Here is a 17656-nt window from a genome sequence, read left to right on the forward strand (position 1 = left end):
GCACAACTTGACTAGAAGGGATCGGTTGGTAGGACATGTTCTGAGGCATCAAGGGATCACCAATTTAGTATTGGAGGGCAGCGTGGCTGGTAAAAATAGTAGAGGGAGACCAAGAGATGAATACGCTAATCAGATTCAGAAAGATGTAGGTTGCAGTAGGTACTGGGAGATGAAGAAGCTTGCACAGGATAGAGTAGCATGGAGAGCTGCATCAAACCAGTCTCAGGACTGAAGACCACATCAACAATAACAACAACAACATGGCCTACTCTTACATGTAGTGGGTTGGAACTTAATTAGTGGCGACACTGCTGTGGAGACACTATGCAATGCAATCTACTATTGTCGCTGATAGCACACGTTGTTGACAAACCTACCTCACCTCCGAGCAAATGGACTCGCCCGTCCCACGTCACCGGCGTGCGCACAATCGAGGGAAACAGTCACTCGTGAGCGAGAGGTCTAACGTAACGGTGTCACTTTGTTTTCGGAACAAGAAACACGGCAGACCGTCAGTGCAAGGTATTACTGTTCGTTTCTGGGGCATCACCTGCGACCAGCTTTGCGAATGAAGTGGCGACACTTTCTGCGCAACCTACCCATCATTTTGCATGACAATGCGCTGGCGCATACCCCGCAAGCTGTGACTGGTCTGCTCGGTCGATGGCACTGGGAAGTTAAGTACCACCCACCATACTCCCCGGACTTAAGTCCTTGTGACTTTGATTTGATTCCGACGATGAAGGAATCACTTCGTGGCATTCGTTTCAGAACTGTTCCAGAGATTCGACAGGCAGTAGACCGCTCCATTCGCACCATCAACAGAACAGGCTCTGCTAACGGTATACTACGCCTTCCACATCGCTGGTGACTACTTTCAAGCCGGCCGGGGTGGCCGAGCGGTTCTAGGCTGGAACCGCGCGATCGCTACGGTCGCAGGTTCGAATCCTGCCTCGGGCATGGATGTGTGTGATGTCCTTAAGTTAGTTAGGTTTAAGTAGTTCTAAGTTCTAGGGGACTGATGACCTCAGATGTTAAATCCCATAGTGCTCAGAGCCATTTGAGCCACTACTTTGAAGGACAGTAACAGGTGCAAACATGTAACTCTTTTGTATCGGCTGTGAATAAATAGTGGCTATTATTTAAATTCCAACCCTCGTATGTTAATTTGGAAGGAGTTGAGATTTTCTCTCAGGAAGGTTTCATGTGAATTTTTATCTGGTTTTTTTGAACAGGTATATTTTTCGTTTATTTTTGGAGAATTTGGTGGTTAGTCAATCTCGCTACATCAAGCCTGTGTTCACTAATCCCTGTATCCGTTTTGATGCTCGTTATTAGCACACGATTATTTGCTGCTACGAGGTCAAGTGTATTTTCACAACCGTTTACTATTCGCATGGGCTCATGAACTATCTGCTCGAAATAGTATTCAGATAATGCATTTAGCACAATTTCGGCCGATGTTTTATGCGTACCTCCGGATTTAAACATGCGTTTTCGACAGAACATCGAGGGTAAATCAAAGTCACCACCAACTATAATTGTATGAGTCGGGTACGTGTTTGAAATAAACTAAACTTTTATTTGAAGCTTTCGGAAATTGCATCATCAGAATTGGGAGGTCGGTAAAAGGATCCAGTTATTTTATTCCGGTTGCCAGGACTGACCTCTGCCTATACTAACTCACAGGAACTATCTTCTTCAGTTTCATGAAAAGGTAAACTACTCCTAAGAGCAACAAACACACCGCTGCCAACTGTGTTTAGCCTATCCTTTCGGAACACAGTTAGGTTCTTCGCAATAATTTCAGCTGAACTTATCTCCGGTTTTAACCAGCTTTCTGTGCCTTTACGATTTGGGCATCAGTGCTTTCTATTAGCGCTTGGAGCTCTGGTATTTTCGCAACACAGCTACGACAGTTTACAACTGTTATACCGATGGTTCCTGTATCTACGTTCTTCCTGCACTCTTTGTGACTGAAGCCCTTTTTGTGTTTTCCCGAGACCCTCTAACCTGAAAAACCGGCCAGTCCACGCCACACAGCCCCTGCTACCCGTGTAGCCGACTCCTGCATGTAGGGGACTCCTGACCTATTCAACAGAACCCGAAACCCCACCACTGTACGCCGCAAGTCGAGGAATCTGTAGCCTATACGGTCCCAGAACCGTCAGAGCCTCTGATTCAGACCCTCGACTCGGCTATGCTGCAAATGCTCAGATCTGCTTTGTGTATTAAATCGGGGACCTAGAAACGAGTGGTTGACAACCCCACAACAGGCCACAGCGGTCCACCCACCCCACCGCAGCCGCACACAGAACTCAGGGTTATTGTGTGGTTCGGCCTCCAGTAGAGCCCCCCCCCCCCCCCCCCCCTCTGGGAACGTCCCGTACCTGACACCAGACTAGTATAACCCCAAATGTTTGCATGGTAGAGTAATTACGGTGTACAGTTCGAATCCTGCCTCGGGCATGGATGTGTGTGATGTCCTTAGGTTAGTTAGGTTTAAGTAGCTCTAAGTTCTAGGGGACTGATGACCTCAGATGTTAAGTCCCATAGTGCACAGAGCCAATTATGGTGTTCGCGTACATGGAGACAGTGTTTGCGCAGCAATCGCCGACATACGAGGTGCATTCAAGTTCTAAGGCCTCCGATTTTTTTTCTCCGGACTGGAAAGAGATAGAAACATGCGCATTGTTTTAAAATGAGGCCGCGTTCATTGTCAATACGTCCTAGACATGGCAGCACCGTACGGCAGGTGGAATTTTACCGCCAGCGGCGAGAATGAGAACTGTTTTAAATACTTAAAATGGCGATGTTTTCCTTACCTGAACAGCGTGCAATCATTCTTTTTCTGAATTTGCGTGCTGTGAAAACAATTGAAGTTCATCGACAGTTGAAGGAGACATGTGGTGATGGAGTTATGTATGTGTCGAAAGTGCGTTCGTGGGTGCGACAGTTTAATGAAGGCAGAACATCGTGTGACAACAAACTGAAACAACCTCGGGCTCGCACAAGCCAGTCTGACGACATGGTCGAGAAAGTGGAGAGAATTGTTTTTGGGGATCGCCGAATGACTGTTGAACAGATCGTCTCCAGAGTTGGCATTTCTGTGGGCTCTGTGCACACAATCCTGCATGACGACCTGAAAATGCGAAAAGTGTCATCCAGGTGGGTGCCACGAATGCTGACGGACGATCACACGGCTGCCCGTGTGCCATGTTGCCAAGCAATGTTGACGCGCAACGACAGCATGAATGGGACTTTTTTTCCGTCGGTTGTGACAATGGATGAGATGTGGATGCTATTTTTTAATCCAGAAACAAAGCGCCAGTCAGCATAATGGAAGCACACAGATTCACCGCCACAAAAAAAAAAAAAAAATTCGGGTAACCGCCAGTGCTGAAAAAATGATGTCCATGTTCTGGGACAGCGAGGGCGTAATCCTTACCCATTGCGTTCCAAAGGGCACTACGGTAACAGGTGCATTCTACGAAAATGTTTTGAAGAACAAATTCCTTCCTGCACTGCAACAAAAACGTCCGGGAAGGGCTGTACCAAGACGACGCACCCGCACATCGAGCTAACGTTACGTAACAGTTTCTTCATGATATATGATCATATAAAGTTGATCGTCGGTAAAGCAGATGCCAGACTGAGATTAATTGGAAGAATCCTAAAGAAATTCAATCCGACAACAAAGGAAGTAGGTTACAGTACGCTTGTTCGTCCACTGCTTGAATACTGCTCAGCAGTGTGGGATCCGCACCAGATAGGGTTGATAGAAGAGATAGAGAAGATCCAACGGAGAGCAGCGCGCTTCGTTACAGGATCATTTAGTAATCACGAAAGCGTTACGGAGATGATAGATAAACTCCAGTGGAAGACTCTGCAGGAGAGACGCTCAGTAGCCCGGTACGGGCTTTTGTTAAAGTTTCGAGAACATACCTTCACCGAAGAGTCAAGCAGTATATTGCTCCCTCCTACGTGTATCTCGCGAAGAGACCATGAGGATAAAATCAGAGCGATTAGAGCCCACACAGAAGCATACCGACAATCCTTCTTTCGACGTACAATACGAGACTGGAATAGAAGGGACAACCGATAGAGGTACTCAGGGTACCCTCCGCCACACACCGTCAGGTGGCTTGCGGAGTATGGATGTAGATGTAGATGTAGATGTAGATAACAACTTTGAAGTGATTCCTCATGCTCCCTACTCACCTGTCCTGGCTCCTAGTGATTTTGGCTTTTTCCAACAATGAAAGACACTCTCCGTGGCCGCACATTCACCAGCCGTGCTGCTATTGCCTCAGCGATTTTCCAGTGGTCAAAACAGACTCCTAAAGAAGCCTTCGCCGCTGCCATGGAATCATGGCGTCAGCGTTGTGAAAAATGTGTACGTCTGCAGGGCGATTACGTCGAGAAGTAATGCCAATTTCATCGATTTCGGGTGAGTAGTTAATTAGAAAAAAAATCGAAGGCCTTAGAACTTGAATGCACCTCGTAGCGTAACTGAGGCGGAATAAGGGGAACCAGTCCGCATTCGCCGAGGCAGATGGAAAACCACCTAAAAACCATCTACAGGCTACCCGGCACACCGGTCATCGACAACCCGCCGGGCGGGCCTGCTCTGCTTTCATCTCGCAAGCAAGACTGGCAGCCTTTAACACTCCTGTTACCCACTCTAAACCAGAGAGAATCTCTTCCGATCCAAAGTTACACACAACATTGGTACCGAAGTGAACCACCACCTGCAGTTGGCTGCACCCAGTACGCTTCATGGCGTCCGGAAGGATCCGTTCCACGTCTGGAATGATTCCACCCGGTATGCACACGGAGTGCACATTGGCTTTCTTCCCTTTCTTGGCAGTTATGTCCCTAAGCACCCCCATAACGCAGCTAACATTCGAGCTCCCAACTATTAATAATTCCGCTCTCTGTGATTGGCCGGATCTTGCAGGCTGAGAGATTTCCTCTGAAACAGGACAGGCGATTGCATCTGGCTAAGGGACAGTGTCAGCCACAGACAGCACCTCGAGCCTATTTGTCAGACCAACAGGGGAGCCCTTACGTGCGACCCTCTGGAAAATCTTTCGCTGCCTGCCACGCCCCGAGGCAACCTCCCACTTGACCACAGATGGGGGGGGGAGTCAACCTCAGTGCGAGCAGTAACTGGGTTGTCCAACAGTGAGGACCTACCCGTGGACTCGGACGTGTTGGACGTCCGTTGGATCCCCATGGCGGGACCACAAAAATGGTGCCCATCCACTGCAGCTTCAAGCAGTGTAACCGAAGCCATCACAGCCAGAGCGAAGTCTCACCAACTCGGCTCGCATCCGCACACAAGTCACAGTCTCTATCCATACTAAAGACCGTGGAAAACTACACTACCCAGATAAACGGACTACCGGCACGTGCTGCAGAACACTACTGTAGGCGCTGACGAAAAGGCAGGAACTGTGTCTAATAAATTAGATTAATACGCAGAGATTCCAAAACTACCGAAGCAGTCATGAGACCAAATAGTTCGCCCCTGATTTGGAATGTGTAATATGTCACAAAATCGGTTTACTTAATGGCGCAAACGAAAACTGTGGCTATTAGATATTAAGTTCACACCCAGAAACTCCTGAAACTAAACCATCAAAACACACAGGTGAAATTATACAATTCGCTCCTGGTTAGGAACTCGTTAAAGTAACAACATCGGTTACTTCTCTGTTGCTGCACCTGTCTCGGCCGGTCGCTTCTGCCTGACTGGCTGGCTGACTTGCCAGCCTTATCACTGCAGTTTCCCAAGCAAAAAGTCTAAAATCTCCCTGTGACCTCCTTTGAAATTTGCAGACAAAACGTTGTAATCACTTCGCATTTCTCGTACTTCCGTTATTCAGATACTTCTTTACCTATAGTCGCTTTTATGTTTTCTTTTTCTGACACGTTTCCATCACAACAAAACGTAACAGAAGCTCCAAAGCAAAGAAGAGAATTCCTAGCAGATTGCTTTTACAATGAGGCAACGTGTGGACACGAGATCGCTCATGCGTACGTGCGTTCTTTACACAAATTTTTGTGTTTGCCCTTATTCACGTGCGTCTGCGATTGCGCAAGACGAGAAAGGCATCGGAGGACGTACCTTTATTGCACGCTGGTGGAGTCTCGAGTGATGTCATTATGACGTGGTACGCAGTAGCGAGCACGACAGAGACCATGTATCGGCTTTCGTGATCATTCTAGAAGATAAACTGCAGTAGCTCATTATACCCTCAATTGGTATATTCACTGCAATCATGGAAACTATTGATGTGTTTATTTTCTTTGAATATGTGAACCTGCAACCTTTTGGGAAAAAAGGGGCTCACAATACGCTTTGAAAATAGTAAATCGCGAAATAATTCCCTCAACATCACAGTGGCTTGGTCAACAAAGTTATGCAGTAACAAGGGTCCTATGTTCGAAACTACTTGGGGTGATTTTTTTTAAAAAAAGGCGGAAACTGCCTCCAAGCAGCAGCGTGCAATCTCGTACGGAGACGTTAAATTCGACGCAAGTAGGAAATTACCTTCAGAAATGATTCAGTGCTCAAAATTAAAGACTGAAATGACTAAGGCCGAAGCATGTCCGTCATATTGTCAACAAATTACAAATATCATTGAAAAACAGTGTCAGTGTGTCTCAAGTTGTCCCAGTACTGTTAGTTTATCAGTACGGCTTCTTGAATCTTACCTCCAAACACACATTCGTGGTTTTCAATCTCACCAGGGAGAGAGACTGGTGCCAGTATGACTTACTTGTCCTGAGACATCAGGGAAGTCATTAGTCACATCTAATGCTCAGTTTAACTTCTCATTTAGTTCCGATGTACACGATAGGCGCAGCACTGTTGTTGAAAATGGATGACCAAGAACTTTTTTCTCAAATCAATTGGCTGTAGTGAGCTGTTAATACTTGCAAATGGCTCTTTGTAACACTAAAATGCAAGGTTTTGTTAACGTTAGTCGGTTGACACCAACACATTTTAAAATTCGCAGGAGTACTTTCATTGCAGTTACCAAATGATGACAAAAACCTGATTAAAAAGGAAAATGGAATGAACATATTAAACTACCTGGAAAAATAATCTATGATGTGCAATGCCCTTCTGCATCTATGTTTCGTGTGTCAGGGCAGATTACTTTTCTTAAACACATTCTCATTAGCCATGCGCTAAGCTTTTAGGATCGTGATGCATAATGTTAACAAAACTTCGCATTTTACTGATATGATATATACAATATGGAGAATACACTTTGGCTTTAGACATTTATGTCTGTAATTTAAACATCTGAATCATTTCTGAAGGCAATTTCCTACTTGCGTTGAGTTTAACGTGGACTCTGTTTCACGCTGCTACTTGGCCGCAATTTTTGAAAAAAAAAAAAAATCCTTACACGTTTAGACTGCTTTCACCGCAGAGCTTCACTGTGACATTCATACATTGTTTCCCAAATTTACCATGGGGAAACCTATTGTGAGTCCCTCTTTATCCAAGAAGTTTGCAGGTTCACATTTTCAAAGAAAACAAACACATAAATAGCTTCCAAGAGTGCAGTGAATATACCAGTTGAGAATATAATGAGCTGCCCCCTTGATTCGTCTGCGAAAATGGCCACCGCATTTTAGCGTCTCGATCATAAAAAGTTGATACGCAGTCTCTGTTGTCTTCGATAGAGCGTGTACACGTCACAATGACGTCACGCTTGACGCTACCAGCGTCCAATAACTCACCCTCCCTTTACCACCCCTCTCCATTCAACACCTTTCATTGGAGGAAAGGCCGTTCCCAGCAGCCACAGCGCAAGTCGCCAAGTTATCGAGTGCCTCGATCGTGGCCGTACAGGGCTTTAGTATTAGAAACAGCAGCACGCACACAACCGACGCGGCTTTAGTTTCGTTTTTGAAGTAAATGCGGGACGGGGTTTCCCCGTTTGTATCGTCGAACAGTCTCTTGATCACAGTGCCACCACGCGGCGAATGCCTAAAACACCACGACCGCACTTCGTGCAATCAATTCTGCCATACACTATTCGAACGGTCATGTCACACGTTCCTCCGCCGCAACCATTACGCTATTGTAGAAGAATTTATCTAATTCGTGAACGATATTAGATGTTAAATTGTTTGAGTGCACCTAATAACATTTAGGTACAGGGAACATTTCCACGATCCAGTAAAAGTAGAAATGATGAAGGAAAGAAATTGCATTAAAAGTAATTGAAACCTTACAACAATGATGGCCTTTATCACTTTTTTTAAAAAAAATAAGTCCCTTAGATGGTGTCATCCTGTACAAATACATTCGTGAAATCTGCTATTGAGATTCCTCATTGACCGCTGCAACATCTCAGCTGGGATACTGTGAATTGCATCCCAGATTCTCTGTTTTAACTCATTCAGTGTTCTTGGTCTAGTCGTGCAGACTTCGGTCTTGAGGTAGCCTCACAATAAGAAATCACACACGGATAAATCTGGAGATCTAGGGGGCCAGGGAATGTTAACGAATCGTGAGATCACACGGTTGCCAAACAATTCTCGCACATATGCTATTGATTGCCGTGCAGCGTGTCATGTCGCTCCGTCCTGTTCAAACCGGGCTTCTTGAACGTTTGGAAAGTTGTTCAATGCAGGTGTAACGAAAGTTCATAACATCTCCACGTAACGATGGGCATTGACAGTTATTGTGTTTCCCTGTTCATTTGCGAAAAAATACGGTCCGATAATACCATGTGATGAAACACAACACCACACCACACTGTCACTTTACTAGCGTGTAAAGGGTGCTCATGAACATCATTACGTAATTAGGATTTTGTGTTTGCCCAGTAACGGTAATTCTGTTTATTCACATAACCTGTGAGATGAAAATGTGCCTCATGTGACATCCACAACTTGTTTAGAAATTCATCGTCGTTGTTTATTTTTGTTCTCATTTGTTGACAGAATCATAATAGTAACCGGTAATCGTCCTTCAATTGTTGCACCATCTGTAGTTTGTACGGTTGAAATTTTAAATCAAGATAAAGGATTCTGCAAACACTCTCCCGGGACATTCCAACCACTGCTGCTTGCTTGCGAATAGAACGCCGTGGGCTCCGTTAAGACAGACTCGCGTTCAACATTAATGTTCGCTGGAGAACGCACACCTTGGTCGTCCCGTTGGTTTCTTCTTGAGGGCAGGTCCAGTCTCTTCAAAGTTATTAATACAACATTTTATCTCGTGTTTCGAAAGAAGGGCATCATGACGTCCTAGACCTAAATTATAAAAACGTCGAAACTCCCTCTTCGCCGCTACCAAACTATAATTGTTTTTATAAAACATTTTTATGGCTTACGCACGCTGTTGTCCGTTCCACTGACCCATGATTACTGAAATGACGGACTGTTTACTCGCTAACTGCCACCTGCCCATGGCTGCCACTACTCAATTCAAACATTCCCATTATTCTGTGTTACCCTTTATATACATTTGAATCTTTTATTTCTGTAAGATAAAATACAAATTGGCCCTAAATTTGCCACCCCTAAAATTTGCCGCAATCCGTCCCTGTCTTACCAGTGTTTCATAGGGTGCAGTGATGCGGGTCGGTATAACCTTGTGAAACATCTTGTACTTGCTTCTTGTGACGCAGGGGGATAGATTGAGTGGCGAACCATCTGCTCGCTCTTCAGTTTGCAGACCTAGGACGGAGGGAAGTGCATGAGCACACTCTGACGACTGCTTTCTCTCGTCCTTCTACTCTCCACCCTGTTACAGCCCAATTTATCTCTTAAGACGGTTCTACAACTGCAACGGTTGCACAACTGTAATATTGTTCTTAGCCACTTGATTTAATAAGAAATATTTATTTTATAGCACTAAACCCTTATTAATCACCTGTGATATTTCCATCCCCTGCAACATCGAAAATTTTAGTCATAGACAACAAATGAATAGTATAATTTTTTGTAGGAAATTTAATGTAGTTTAATTTTGTACTGAGAAACATTCTTACTAGAAGGAGCGGTTTTCGAGTTATTCGAGAAAAACACACAAAGTAACCTCTAAACACCCTCAACCCGCCCCCACTCCCCGCTCACACTCTGTCAGGATTTTGTTCATACCACTCCTTTCTACCACTGTACAAAAATTTGGAACTACAGTTTTTCCACTAATTTTTCTTCCTGGTTCATGAATGAATCTCCACCCTCAGAAGTCAAAATACGAAACTACAATAGACTGTCAGTTTCATGTTCCATGCATCATTTTGCACAATATACCGATTTTGCACAATATACCATAATGATATGAAATGAATCATTTTACATTCACATCGCAAATTAATTTGTAAATATCGCTACATGCTGACATTTATACGGATTTTTTTTAAATATACGGATGTGAGTTAATAATGCATTACATTACCTTTTACATATTGCAGTAATAAACTGTTTTATCAAAATTTGCATATTTTTCCCTTGTACATTTCCTCTTGTGACACTGAACTATTTATTTATTTTATTCATTATCCAAAAGATCACAAATGTGATATAGGATTCGTCATTAGAATATTTACCTGTAACACATGATAACACATAACATAATAAACAAGCAAAGCAAATTACATAACCATAGCATGTAAGTAGAGAACAAACACTTAGTACACAAGAAAACACATACACATGACACAAAATGTAGGGCATTAACTGTACCTTATATACAAAATGAACTGGGGGCATTTTACTGAAATTTTATAAGTATTTAATAATCTGTAAATAAATTTAATTTCGTTTAAATTATTGAAAGCAAGTAAAGGTTTCCGTTTATTATCTGAGACAGTGTAGAAGCATTTATCAATCAGGTATTTTGTTACTTAATGTTTGAATTTACTTTTGACTTCCAGCTCTTTAATTTTGAATGGAAGTTCATTTAAAAGCTTTGCTCGTAAGTGGCTCACATGATTCTGACTTCTGGTTTTTATCGTATAGGAAATGAGGAAGTCTTTACAATGCCTTGTATTGTGATTATGGTAGCTAGAGTTGGTTTCAAGATTACAGTGATTTTTATTGATCATTTCAAGGCAATATATGTACATAGCATTGTTAGTATCTTTAGCTGTCTAAATAAGGATCTAGACTGTGTTTTTCGTGCACTTTGAGTCACAATACGAATAGCTCTTTCAGTATAATAAAAATTTCTTTTAATTTTGACTTGGTTTTGTCCCAAAAACTTATGCCATAGCTTGCATCTGACTGGAAATAACCAAAGTATACAGGTCTAGTACATTCTGGGCTTCATACCATGGATTTTATTCTTAAGGCAAAACATGCTGAATTGAGTAAGATACTCAACATGTTCATTCCAGTTTTGATGTTCGTCAATCTGCATTCCCATAACTTTGTAGTTCAGACGTTTTCTATTTGCTTGTTTTCCAGCATCATGCACATATTTTCCTCTTGATGCCTACTTCCATACTGTATAAAGTCAGTTTTTTATTGTATTTAAAGTCAGCTTATTTGAATAAAACCATGACTGGAAGTATGAGAGCACTTTCTCTGCTGTTGTACATAATGATTCTTTTATCTTGCTAATTATGACACTCGTGTCATCAGCAAACAACAGAATTTTGGCTGAGCTGTCTGTATATCATTGGTGTAAATTATTAACAACAAAGGACTCAGGACACTGACATGTGGAACACCTACATCACTTTGTTTTGGCTCTGATATGAGTTTAAAATTATGAAAATTGGAGAAGACCCCAGTTCAACAACTTGTGACCTGTTTTACAGGTAGCAATGTAACTTTTTTTTATTTTTTTTATTTTTTTTTACAATACCCCTAATGCCTATTGCCTAAAGTTACCTTAGTGGTATTTCATGATTCACAGTATCGAAAGTTTTGGACAATCGTAACTTAATTCCAACATGTTTATTTAACTCCAAATTTCATACTCTTTCTGTTGTGTTGTCCAAGATGACTGATCGGCATTGCACCCTGCTCAAAAACCATGTTGACTTATATATTGGTTTATGTATTTCTAGATTTTTGCGACCCTGATTTTCGTTAATACCTCAAGTCTTTTAGAAAAAACTGGGAAGAGTAAGATAGGTTGGTATTTTTTTAATTTTATGTGTGTGTCACCATTTTTGTACAGTAGTATAACTTTAGAGATTTTAAGCTTATCAGGAATGTTATGTGCACTATATAACTATACGCGATGCAGTTTTCTTAATTATCAATACAAATAGTTCATCTGCACTAGATGACATTTTGGATTTCAAGCTTTTAATAACTTTTAGTACTTGATAATCATCTGATCTGTTAGTATGGCCGTCATGCTGATATTTACCGTTGGAGCCATTATTGTTGGTTGTTGCTTAAAGTTGCTACTTATAGTATGGTGAATATTTAAAAAGTAATCGTATACATAGTGTGCCAAGACTTCTATTTCTATAGAGATATTTTCATTATTTTTATGATTAATTTCCTGATCTTCAGTGTGTCCTCTAGTTTCTTTTTTTACAATTTCCCACATCATTTTGCATTTGTTACTAACGTGCCTTATTAATCTATCATTGAATAATAATTTTGCTTTTGCTGTTACTTTGCGGTAAGGCTTTTTGTGAGGCCTCATTTACTCAACAAACTGCAGTTTGAGACATGTTTTCAGCTTTAAACATAGCATTTTCATGGTTTCACTTCACTTTTTAATTCCTGGTGTGACTCAGAAATTTGACACTTTCCGACCAGATGACCTATAACTTACAAGCTTTTTTGGAAAACACATATCAGAGTTTGTCTAAAACAGGAAGCAAATGTATTGTAAGTATCTCTCGTGTTTGTGCCAAGACTTCTCACCGAGCATCATTTCTTAAGATTCTTTTGAACTGGTTATAATTTTGAGTAGAGAAAAATCGTTTGTATTATATACACTCCTGGAAATGGAAAAAAGAACACATTGACATCGGTATGTCAGACCCACCATACTTGCTCCGGACACTACGAGAGGGCTGTACAAGCAATGATCACACGCACGGCACAGCGGACACACCAGGAACCGCGGTGTTGGCCGTCGAATGGCGCTAGCTGCGCAGCATTTGTGCACCGCCGCCGTCAGTGGCAGCCAGTTTGCCGTGGCATACGGAGCTCCATCGCAGTCTTAAACACTGGTATCATGCTGCGACAGCGTGGACGTGAACCGTATGTGCAGTTGACGGACTTTGAGCGAGGGCGTATAGTGGGCATGCGGGAGGCCGGGTGGACGTACCGCCGAATTGCTCAACACGTTGGGCGTGAGGTCTCAACAGTACATCGATGTTGTCGCCAGTGGTCGGCGGAAGGTGCACGTGCCCGTCGACCTGGGACCGGACCGCAGCGACGCACGGATGCACGCCAAGACCGTAGGATCCTACGCAGTGCCGTAGGGGACCGCACCGCCACTTCCCAGCAAATTAGGGACACTGTTGCTCCTGGGGTATCGGCGAGGACCATTCGCAACCGTCTCCATGAAGCTGGGCTACGGTCCCGCACATCGTTAGGCCGTCTTCCGCTCACGCCCCAACATCGTGCAGCCCGCCTCCAGTGGTGTCGCGACAGGCGTGAATGGAGGGACGAATGGAGACGTGTCGTCTTGAGCGATGAGAGTCGCTTCTGCCTTGGTGCCAATGATGGTCGTATGCGTGTTTGGCGCCGTGCAGGTGAGCGCCACAATCAGGACTGCATACGACCGAGGCACACAGGGCCAACACCCGGCATCATGGTGTGGGCAGCGATCTCCTACACTGGCCGTACACCTCTGGTGATCGTCGAGGGGACACTGAATAGTGCACGGTACATCCAAACCGTCATCGAACCCATCGTTCTACCATTCCTAGACCGGCAAGGGAACTTGCTTTTCCAACAGGACAATGCACGTCCGCATGTATCCCGTGCCACCCAACGTGCTCTAGAAGGTGTAAGTCAACTACCCTGGCCAGCAAGATCTCCAGATCTGTCCCCCATTGAGCATGTTTGGGACTGGATGAAGCGTCGTCTCACGCGGTCTGCACGTCCAGCACGAACGCTGGTCCAACTGAGGTGCCAGGTGGAAATGGCATGGCAAGCCGTTACACAGGACTACATCCAGCATCTCTACGATCGTCTCCATGAGAGAATAGCAGCCTGCATTGCTGCGAAAGGTGGATATACACTGTACTAGTGCCGACATTGTGCATGCTTTGTTGCCTGTGTCTATGTGCTTGTGGTTCTGTCAGTGTGATCATATGATGTATCTGACCCCAAGAATATGTCAATAAAGTTTCCCCTTCCTGGGACAATGAATTCACGGTGTTCTTATTTCAATTTCCCGGAGTGTATTTCTTCTTAGGAGTTGCAATGAGATGAAGGGGTTAGTGAGTAATGATCTGATAATCCTATATGTGCATTTGTTACTGTCACTTTATTTGTGACCACACTGGAATATAAGTTATCTATTAAACTTTCAGTGGAGTGTGTAGTTCTAGTGGGATCTGATGTGTGTGGTAACATGTTGAAGCATTTTAACGTCTAGAACCCTGTTTTTTTTATTTTTTTTACTGAACTTTGGACCAAGAGATTGATATTAAAGTCACCACAAAGAATTATGGGAGTTCTCATTAGAGAAAGCGTTGAGCAATACTACCAGTTTCTTGAGAAAGACTTCAGTGTCCCCAGTTGGTGGTCTGTAAACTGCTGCAACGATTCTTTTCTTTTTTTAAAATGTACAACTGAACATCTACGGCTTCAAAAAGTTTTGCAATGTTTGAAGATTTAGCCTGAGATCTGAACTTGAATTTAAGTTTAGGATTTAGATAGGGACGGGATATACACCATCACATTTGAAATTTAGCGTACACAACTGACTGGCAAGTTTATACTCGCTTAAATTTATTCTGTTTAATTCACTGTCCGTACACCAGTGTTCCATAGCACATAAACAGTCGATACTATTACTGTTAACTGCAATCTCAAGTTCAAGGTACTTATTTTGAAGACATTGAATATTCAAACTCATAATCCGTAGACCAATCAAAGATCTGACTGTCCTATGTCTTTACATTCTGTTTATAAAGTCCCGCTTACTCCATTTAAAGCTATATACCTTGTTGTAGATTCCTCTGCTTGCAAACATTTAACTGCCAGTTATGTGGCGTTCTGGCGTTGTTCACTGTTTGGCCCACTGGCTTCGCGAGGTTGGCTTTCTGCTTCTGGTGTGACTACAGAGAAATCAATTTTATTTTTATAAATTGTTAAATATATTTTTTTACGACAAAATTATTGCATAGTTGTTTCCAAGATAAATAGCGCTTTCTGGATCCTGTAACATCCGTTCGTGACATTAAATTTGGCGCCGCCGCGTTTATTTTGTTTGCCATGTTTACTTTGTTCTCATAGGCTGTCACGAGCCCGATGTGGTCACGTGGGTTGAGTACAAATCCCTTGGCGGCGTGTGTTTTGTTTGACCGAACCCGATATCGTCAGGCTCTAACCATGCTGCCGGGAAGATGCTAACAACAGTATGTATTGATTTTATACCGTCATGTTTGACAGATTTAGTTTTCGTGTTGGCGGTAGTTGTCTTGAGCAGAACTGAATGAATTACTTTGGAAGATGTCTTTGTCATCATTAAGGTAGTGTGTCGTAACCGAGTAGCCAGAATTTGAAGCTGAATAATAAAACTGTGGGCTATGAAGTTAATCTCATAACACACTGAGCCAAGGTTTATAGATGCCTAAGAATACAGTATAAAAACTTAACAAAACGAAGGGAGAAAAGCCAGCCGTGGAAGTAAATGTATATTGCGAATGCCGTTGTGGTGTTGAAATTAATTGTGTAATTACGCAACTAAATTTTTATGTGACTTTGTGTGAAATATAGGCACATCATTCACCTTTGGGTGTTGGTTAAAAAGGAAAGTATTTGATGTGAATGTAATATGAACGTTTTTGTTATAGATGCAGTTAACTTAGTGTCAAAAGCACATTCTTCGTATAAGATAGACCACAAAAGACTTGGTCGAATAAATTATATTTGTGTTCTCCAAAAAAATAGTTATTTGCGTGTTGTTAACCAGTACCACGTTGTCTGGTTTCGGATCATGATGTTTCTGTTCTGGAAGTGAACCCCTTTTTGTTTTCGGTAAACGAAAGGAGAAATTTGCAAATCAACTGCCACAGTTAGTTATGCTAGAAAATTATGGAGCATAGCCTATGTTGACGGACCTAGATTTTTGCAGCAAGAATGGTCAGATTCTGTATCATCCTTGGGTATACATTAAAGATGAAATAAGACAGGCAGGGTTAAGGTCTCTGTAAAAATTTGAAGCAGTGAATATAGGGGGAAAAATTGAGCTCTTAAGTGGTTGAACCAAGTCTTCCTTGGGATCTGTTTCTTGTCCAGTACTAACATGAATTTTGTATGCTTAATAAATTAACGTTTTAAAATGTAATGTTGTTATACATCAGAAATAGTTTGAGAGACTGGTAAAACTATCTCCTTGACTTACAACATTCTTGGTTACATTAAATACTGCTTGTTATGTAGACCCCTAGTGGGGGAACTCCTAGAGGATGACAGAAAAGTTCACAATGTGTAGTAGAGACTGAAAATTGCCGCTATTTAGTCTTCCTACTTTCCTCTTGATTTATTCATCCAATGATATAAGATTTCTGGTTATGATACACCACAGGTAAGCAGCTCAAATGTACATAAACATAGTGACGTTTTCTAACCTTCAGTGAGACTTCTGTTTTTAATTGAGAGCTTTTCATGGAGGAATGTGAAATTTGTGTACAGTGAAAGACTTATAGCTAATGCAACTTCCGGGCAGATTAAAGCTGTGTGCCGGACCGACACTCGAACTCAGGACCTTTGCCTTTCGCGTGCAAGTGCCTGACCAACTGAGCTACCCAAGCATGACTCAGCTTTACTTCTGCCAGTACCTTGTCTCCTACCTTCCAAACTTTACAGAAGCTCTCCTGCGAACCTTGCAGAACTAGCACTCCTGAAAGAAAGGATATTACGGAGACATGGCTTAAATGAATTTCTCATTTTGTGTGACCCATTTCCAATCAATTTGAGGCATCTTCAGTGGTAGTAGGTGTCAGTGAAGATGCCTTAGTAAATTAAGGGGAAATGCATCTGTTAAAATGAAAATTGTAGGCTTATCTATTAAATTGCATGCACCCAGACACAAGCTGAAAGTTATTTATATAAGACCAATGACTTTAAAGAGGCCAATTTTATTTTCCCTATTTTAAGGGTAACAACAAAACTTTAACTTTGTTATTCTGTTCCCCTCCAATGTCATGTTTCTGTACAGTGTGGTTTGTTACTAGTTCTGTGATCAAACATAAGCTGTACCACAGCAGTTTGCCATCTAAAATCCTTAAATCCTTGTAGAATAAATTGCCTTATTTTGTTTGTGATCATGCATTTTTTTAAGCACAGTACACTGGAAGTAGCTAATAAGACACTAGCTATCAGCTTTGATTGATGACACTGCCAGTGTCACAATCATTCGCAGTACATAAAGACTACAGAGACTATGCTCTCAAGCGATCATGTGTGTTGTAACTCTCCCGTCATCCCCACAGGAGGTTGGTTCCTTTCCTCTGACTGAGCT

This window comes from Schistocerca gregaria, chromosome X (genome assembly GCF_023897955.1).
Source record: "Schistocerca gregaria isolate iqSchGreg1 chromosome X, iqSchGreg1.2, whole genome shotgun sequence".
In the NCBI taxonomy this organism is placed as follows: Eukaryota; Metazoa; Arthropoda; class Insecta; order Orthoptera; family Acrididae; genus Schistocerca; species Schistocerca gregaria.